This window comes from Peromyscus californicus, unplaced genomic scaffold (assembly GCF_007827085.1).
Source record: "Peromyscus californicus insignis strain IS unplaced genomic scaffold, ASM782708v3 Scaffold_5__1_contigs__length_169319896, whole genome shotgun sequence".
Taxonomy (NCBI): Eukaryota; Metazoa; Chordata; class Mammalia; order Rodentia; family Cricetidae; genus Peromyscus; species Peromyscus californicus.
The window spans coordinates 21,549,539-21,558,271 of record NW_026294573.1 but is presented as its reverse complement, the minus strand read 5'-3'; positions in this window follow the sequence as shown (position 1 = coordinate 21,558,271).

Genomic DNA, 8,733 nt, shown 5'->3' with positions numbered 1-8,733 from the left:
TGTACTAGGCAATTACTAAGAGTTGACTCTGATGGACCCTTCGCTGAGCAGGACCCTGGGCACATAAAAGCACCTTAGTCTCAGCATCTGGGAGGCAGAAGCAAGCAGATGTCCATGTTTGAGGCCAGCCTAGTCTACATAGAGAGAGTTCCAGGACAGTCAGGGATACATAGTGAGACCCTGCCTCAAACAAACAAACATGCCTGCTGAACATCAGATGTGTTTTGCCTCGATTCCCCCAATGTAATCTAACGCTGAGACTGTTTTCTATGATTAGTTCCACTGGATAAGAAAACCGAGGCCCAGCGGTTACATGATATGCCTGGATCACTTGTTGTATGTGGCAGAGCTGATCTTATACAAAGCCCTTGGTCTCTTCACCAGACTGTGTTACCACTGGGCTTTCAAAAGGGTGTGTATCCTGTGTGTGTGTGTGTGTGTGTGTGTGTGTGTGTGTGTTCTCTAGCTATTGGCAGAAAGATTCCCTAGAAACTCCCGCCAAGCTGGGGGTCTAAAGGAAAGGGGGCAAGATGGCATTAACTGAGACTTCCCTGTGACCACGTCTGTGTTGAGGGTTGTTGAATGGAATCAAACGATGGAGAGAATCCAGGTGGCTGCTGAGAGGCGTTGTCACAGGATGGTAGCCTTAGCTCTGCAGACAAACTCTCAGGTACCAAGGCTTCTTGAGGCCACAGTCTCCTAATCAACCGAATTCACAGGAGCCCGACATACAAGCCAGAAGGTAGCATTTCTTTTTTCCGGCCATGGAGTAAACAGTTAAGAGCACAGGTCTGGAGCTGTACTTCCTGCTGTGACCTCTGCCTCTACCACTTACTGGCTATGGGATGCTATGTAAGTTTTTAATTCCCGTAAGCCGTAAAATGTTGAATACAAGTCAGCTGCCGGTCACTGTCATTTACAGAATGTTAACTCCATGCCAGGTGTCCTGCTAAGGGCATGCTGACATTTCAACCCCGCATAACCTAGGACAACAGGAGGCTGTTCTAATAACCTGAGGCACTGTGAGGTAAACTATACCCCCCACCCACTTTGGAGATAGACTTTCTCTACGTTGCCAGTTTTCTCATAAGCATATACCATCATGCCCTGCCTAAGTCAAATTTTTGAAGGTGTCCAGCACATAAGCCGTGGATCAGGGGCTGAGACCAAGTCTCTGGCCCCAGATTTAGCGCTCAGCCTCCACAACCCTTTCCTGGAACCAGGATATTCTTGTCTGCCTCCTGGGGCCCTGCCTGCTGCCTGTGTGGTTTCAGTAAAGGCCCAGCAGTGCGGTGAACCATCTGGAGTTCGCCAGGCCCCTTGCTGCTCTTCAGCAGACCAGAGCTTCCCTGTGTCCCCAGGTTCGCCATCATTCCCTCCAGAGCAGCTGGATGAACCTCCTCGGCACCCCCCATTTTAGTACCGCCTTCTGTTCCCTCCAGATAGAGCACAATGCAATTGATTAGCCCACTGCTCTCGCCATTTCAATCACATCCTCTCGCCCTGCCTCCCCGAGATTACAGGGGGGTCACCTTGATTGCAGCTTGCACCGTTCACAAAACTCTTCAGTCGTTTACAAAACCATCTCTCGCCTCATTCACTCCCCCACCTGGCTCTTCTCCTCCGTGATGTGTGGATTTTACTGGCTTAAGACTTAAGGAGGGCAATTTTATTTCCAAGTTCGTGCTGGGGGAGGGCACCTAATTGACTGATGCGGGGTGTTTCATTTGCATGGTCTAATTTGATCCTTGCCACGAGGCTCTGCAGCAATGTGAGATTATAAGCATTTACCCCCCCCAAAAAAAAAGGCTCTGACCCTCACCCAAGGTCATACAGGAAGACGAGGGAGTCCGGTTTGAACTTGTGCATCCCACTCTCACATCCCTTTGATAGAAAATCTAATCCTGACCCAGGGAGGCTATGGGTGTAGATATGGACCCAGAGTGTCGCCATACACACTGCTGATTGCCTTCTGTGGGGACTGGAGAAATGGCTCAGTGGTTAAGAGTGCTTGCTGCTCTTGCAGAGGACCTGAGTTCAATACCCAGCACCCATATCTGGAGACCCACAGCTGCCTGGAGCTCCAGTTTCAGGGGATTCAATGTCCTCTGGCACCTGCACTCACATGTGAACATTAACGCATGCAGGTGTACATATATACACATAAGTAAAAATAATAAAAAACAAACAAAAGCCCCAACCTAGCCATTTGTTAATTTTCTATACACCCGTTTTTGTGCTGTTTTGTTTGTAGTTTTTGATGGGTTTAGTTCTCTTTGTTGTTGCTGGTTTTGAGATGAACATGGTCTATGTAGTCCAGGCTGGCCTTTAACTCAAAATCCCCCTGTTGCTGCTTCTCAAGAGCTGGGATTACAGGCATCTGCCACCCTGTTGGGCTATTTTGCATTCATTTAGTGTTCTCTCCATTAGGCTGGTCTTGTCCAGGAGGCAAGACAGCAAACAATTTCAACACGTAGCAGCAAGGCCAGTGTAGATGCCCGGGGAGATTTCTCGGAGTATGTGAAATAAATCGGCCAGATGAAATAACAGAGCGAGGTGATCCTATGCAAAGGCCCAGAGGCACGGCAGAGGGAGGCTCATTCGGGCAAACACAAACAACTACGTAGGAGATGGTTGAGGGTGTAGATGAAGCCAGCAGAGTACGGATGGCGGGTCAGAACAGGAGAAGCAGGAAATCAAGAAATCATCTGGGAGTCCAGGGCACATTAGAGGAGACTTTCCTGAGTCCCACTGCCCCCAAACTGAGCTGGATGACTCCCCTGTCCACTCCTGTGGGTGCTTCCCGGTACAGTTAGGAAGCCTCCCTCCCTCTGTCCCACCCACCCCACGCACATGGCCAGGATGGCCCCGCGGTGATGCTTGCCCCCCACCTAGTGGAAACTCTGAGAACTACATCAAAAAATGAAGGAAACTTTTTTTTTTTTTTTTTTTGGTTTTTCGAGACAGGGTTTCTCTGTGTAGCTTTGCGCCTCTCCTGGAACTCACTTGGTAGCCCAGGCTGGCCTCGAACTCACAGAGATCCGCCTGGCTCTGCCTCCCGAGTGCTGGGATTAAAGGCGTGCGCCACCACCGCCCGGCATGAAGGAAACTTTTTTAAAAAAAAATCTGAGTGGGATGCTGGGGTGTCAGGTTCCAATTCCCGTTCTCAAGGTACACAAAATTTAATGGTAACAGGGTTCAGAGGAAAGACAGAGAAAATGATAGTCTAAGGTGTGTTGGCAAACAGGGGAGGATCCAAACTCAATTGGGCAGGAATTTTTCTTTTTCTTTTTTCCAAGACAGGCTTTCACTATGTAGGTCTGTCCCAGAACTCGCTCTGTAGACCAGGCTGGCCTCAAACCCACAGACACCCACCTGCCTCTGCCTCTGGAGTGCTGGGATTAAAGATGTGCGCCGCTACCATAGGCTTGGAGACGAGAAAACAAACCCAGCCAGCCAGGTGGAGCGCTATCAGGCCAGCACTCTGAGACAGGCAAGCTGCTCTCGGTGAGTTCTAGGCCAACCTGGAACTACATAAGCTATAAAGGGAGACTGTCTAAAAACACCAACAAAACAAACACCAAAGACGAAGAACTGGAGCTGGAGAGGTGGCGCAGCAGTTCAGAGCACTGGCTGCTCTTGCAGAGGTCCGGGTTTGGATTCCTCGCACCCACAAGGCGGCTCACAAGCATGTGTTACTCCACTTCCAGGGGACCCAGTGGCCTCTTCTAACTTCCAGGGCACCAGGCATGTACTTGGTGCACATACAGCGGGCAAGCACTCACACACATAAAATTTTTTGAAATGCAAGTAAAAAGGGCGGGGTGGGGGGGGATGACTAGGCATGGTGATGCATTCTAGCCCTTGAGGACTATGAATTTGAGGTGAGCGTAAGCTACATAAGGAGAGACCTTGTTTCATTAAGAAAGAGACAGAGAGCCGGGCGGTGGTGGCGCACGCCTTTAATCCCAGCACTCGGGAGGCAGAGCCAGGCGGATCTCTGTGAGTTCGAGGCCAGCCTGGTCTCCAAAGCGAGTTCCAGGAAAGGCGCAAAGCTACAGAGAAACCCTGTCTCGAAAAACCAAAAAAAAAAAAAAAAAAAAAAAAAAAAAAAAAAAAAAAAAAAGAAAGAGACAGAGAAGAAAAGGAGTGGGGAGAGGCAGTCCGCTGCAGCACGCCTATGATTTCATCCCTTAGGAGGTGGAGGCAGGAGAATTGAGAATTCAAGATCATCCTTAGCTGCACAGGGAGTTTCAGGCTAGCCTGGGCTATTTGAAACCCTGTGTCAAAGTACCCCACTTAAAAACATTTTTTTTTCTTTTTTAAAGAAGCAAGAGACAGAATTAAGTGAACCCAGAGACAGCAGGAAATGAAAACTGCCCGGAAGTACATTACCTACATTAGGTAGGGTTGACTGGAGGGGACTTCGCTTTGCTGGGGGTTAGTGCCTAAAAATGAAGATGAGTTTGCTAGCGTCTGGTCGACCACACACTTGGCTGGGATTCTAACCCTGGAGCAACAGGAAGCAAAGTAGAGTTTTGTGGGTTGTTTTTTAAAATCATGTATATATGTGTATATGTGTATCGTGCAAATGGGTGTGTACACATGCACATAGTGTCTGTGTTGCCAAAGGCATGCCACTCCCTGGAGTTCAAGTCACAGATAGTGGTGGACTGCCCGAGGTGGGTGCTGGGAATCGAACTCTAGTTCTTAAAAGAACAGCTGTAAACCTGTGAGCTATCCCTCCAGTCCCCTGTTTTGTTTTGCTTTTTTTTTTTTTTAAATTTATATTTTATGTATGAGTGCTCTGCATGTATACCTGTGTGCCAGAAGAGGGCATCAGATCCCATTACAGATGGTTGTGAGTCGCCATGTGGTTGCTGGGAATTGAACTCAGGACCTTTGGAAGAACAGCCAGTGCTCTTAAACACTGAGTTATCTCTCCAGCCTTTGTTTTGCTTTTGAAACAGGGTCTCACACTGTAGGTCAGGCTGGTTCGGTAGTCCAGGTTAGCCTCAAATTCACCTCCAGCCTCCTGAGCGCCGAGAGTACAGGCATGTTCAGCCACCGTAGAGTTTTGAGTGTGAGGGTAAACAAGGCCACATCCACTTTTCAGAAGAAAACCCCGGTGACCAGCGTGGAGGGATTTGACGGGAGGATATCCAGTCTGAACACACAGTACCGCCCTAGGTCACACTCACAGGACATGGAGCCTTGACCAGGCCCGTGAACCCCACATACCGATATACTTGATAACACCTACAGACTTATCAGTGGTGTCCCAGGCTAAGCGCTCACAGAAGGACAACATCGTGCTGACCTACAGTCTGAGAGATAACTGAAAGTACACCAAAGACACACACCTTTACCCCTGGACACAGGGAGAGAGCCGGGAACTTGTCCAACCTGAAGGGCACAGGAATTCACACACATGCAGTGTAGCTGCCAAGGGCCCTACCCTGCCCCCTCTGTCTTCTCCAGGTCCCTCACCACCTCTGGCAGGAACAAAGCTGACCTTTGCCCTGTGGCCTCTGGCCTCTCCTCCCACACCCCCTGCCCCAGAGGGAGGAGCTGTTTGAAGTCTGGGCTGCAGCTGGGGTTTCCTGTTGCCTGGAGGAATGTAGGAGGACTTGCACCGGGGAGGGAGGGGGGCTGGGCGCAGAAGGAGGGCTAATGGGGGGCCTGGGGGCCTGAGTCTCCACTGTGAGGGGGGCTTCCTGCTTCCCTGATCTCCTGGGCCCCAGCTCTGGCTGCTCCATCCGAAGCAGGAGTAAAGCAGGGACCTAATGGCTCCAGTCCAGTGGGCCTCTTGTTCTCAGATCTGCAGCTCAGCGGCTCAGGAAAGTTCAGGAAAGCTTGTTAGCTTTCAGTTTCTTCTTGTACGGACTAGGCTGAATTGCTCTCTTGAATCCAGACCTCCCCTGAAGAAGCCCCAGAACCTCCGCACTCAGAGAGGGGACATCACCTTTTCTTCCCTTTCCATGAATCCCAGGGATTTGTCAATTATCGCATCCTTTTTATGACTCGATGATCTTTCCTGTACCTTGCCATTTTTCAAAGCATTTTTTTTTCCCAAGAGAGAGTCTCATGTACTCCAGGTCAGCTTCATATATCTCTATAGCTAAAGATGACCTTGAACTTCTGATCTTCCTGCATCCACCTCTCCTGTGCTGGGATTATAGACATATACCACTATCCCCAGTGTGGTTTGCAAATCACTTTGGCTTCTATACGTTACGTTAGTCTCAACCTGACTCTATTTCACTCATGGGGAACCTGAGCCTCTGACAAGAACACACAACAAATAACAGCAAGATCCGGTGTGTCTGGGTCCCAGTTTACAGGGCCTCTAAAACCTCAGGCCCCCACAGCTTTATCTGGATTTCAGCATATTTGCTGGGGACTGAATAGACCAGGTTTTCTTCCACTGAAACAAAAGTGGTTGGAGGAAGCTGAGCCCAGAAAGAGAAGAGATGGAGACTCTTGGGAGACTCAGTTCTTTTCAGCTTGTGTTACCGACGCAGCAGATATGTAGACTGGACACTAGGTGGCAGCAGCATCCCACAGAATATTTCATGTGTGCTGTTTGGGGGGAACCCCCAACATACTTTGGAGAGGCTCCATTTAAAAAAAACAAAAAACAAAAAAACAAACAAAACTGCCCCCAAATCCCACGAAGACTCTGATGCACTTTGTTCCCAGCAATCTGCAACACTTTGGGGCTACCCCCACGTCCTCAGAGCAGACACCTGCCGCAGCTTGAAGTGCAGGGGACATACTTGGAATACCCTACCTAACTTCTGTGCCCTGTCACCACCTACCTAGCATTCTTTCTCCCTCCTTCCATGCTTTCCCCAAACTCCAGTCAGTCCCATCTTTCCCGGGGCTCTCTACCTCCTGTAGTACTCCACCCCATCCTCTCCCTAAATTTAAGTCAAACAGTAAGGGTCTTCACATCCTGTAGTAGAGCCTCAGGGTGGTAAGGGTGTGTGAGGAATTAAAGATTGGGGGACCTGGGCTTCTCTCACTCTCTTCAGTGTTAAAGTCTACACTGTGCGGTGGGGGGTGGTGAGGAGGGGCAGCTATGACAAGACACCAAAAATGTCATCTCTTTGTGATAACCTCAGGGTTGGAATTTGGAACTACAAAAGGGCCTCTAAAGTAACTATCGCTTTTATTGATAGCTGACCTTATCATAATCAATTCCCAGGGTTACTTTGTCTGTAAGAGAAGCTCCCCCTAGATAGAGGTCTCCCCAGTGGGTCACATGATGCCACATCAGTGGGTATACTTTTTAGAACCGTTCACTTGTTTTCTGGGAAAATTCCAATTCTTCTATAGGAGGGCTTGTGGGGAGTGGGGGTACCGGACGATGGTGAGAATGTGCTGTGGTTAGCATGTTGTCACCATCTATTTTCCATACATGTTGACTAGCTATGACCCTGAAAAACTGAAGACGACATGAGAAACAGGAGGACCAAGCGTAAGGACATTGCCAGTTCAGAAGCTTTGGGCATGGGACAAGATGGACGAAGCCAGCAGACACTGGGCAGAGGAATGTCAGCCACAGCCGTGAAGTTGGGATCAGCTCAGGACCAGTCAGCAGACATGTAGCGAAGCAGTGATCATGCGTTATTCATCTGCTTCTCCTGCAAACCTCAACAAACGCTTGAAGTGCCAAGTACACAGACACACGGAAAGGTCAGCCAGGAAGAGGGATATGGGGAATCGCCACTCTCTGTCACTGCCCAAGGGTTAAGTATGTGAGCTTTGGACTTAGCCAGACCCTGGAACAACCACTTTCTAATGGGGACACCTGGGCTTCAGAACTCCTGTATCTGTAATTGAAATAAGGACTTCTAGGGTTGTTGCGAGGCTCAAGGGCTCCGTAGTGCCCGGGTGCTCGGTTAAATGGCAGCCGCGGCAATTCTCCTTTTAGGGCTGTCCAGCCACCTCCCTGGAGTAACAAAGCCTTCCTCAGCGGCGCACATTCCCATCTGTGGGGTAGACAAGGCAGGGGGCCCTGAGCCAGGGGCTGGAGAACAGATGTGACCTGAAGAGGAGGTAGGTGAAAGTGCTGAACCCAACCCCCACGCCGCAGCAGGAGCTGGAGAACTGTTGAATTCGGCTTACAAACAATTGTTCAAATTCGGGAGGAGGCATGGTATCTCTGAGTTGTCCAGGATTTTTGTGCCCTCGTCGCCCTTGGACGACAACAAAAAGTAGGCACTGGAGGAATTAAATCCAGGGCTGAGTTTGAGGGGAAGGGCCACTAAGTGCGGAGGAGGCTTTGGCGTTTCCAGAGCGGCTTTCTCGCCAGAAGCCTCTTCTGATAGGCAAAACGTCCCCAAATTGAGAGTGTCAGTTTTTTCTTCTCTCCACGGCCCCTCTCAACGTGTTTGGGACACCCCAGAAAGTCGCAGCCCTCTTGGCTCATCCTCTGATGCCCTATTCCACTCATTCCATTCTCAGACCCCGCCCCTGCGCTACCACCCGCAACCTCGGCGCAGCCAGAGCCCGGGGTAGGGGCCTCGGAACGCTGGGAATGTTCCTAACCCTTGAAGAGGATCAACAGTCCTAGATAAACCGAGACTCATCCCGGCCAGGGAGACTCAGGCACAGGGTCCGCTTCGGGCCGCGCCGTCGGAGCAGCGGGAGCGGCCCCGCCCGCCCAGCGCGCGGAGCGGCCGAGCGGGGACTACAAGTCCCGGCGTGCCCTGCGCGCGCTCCCCC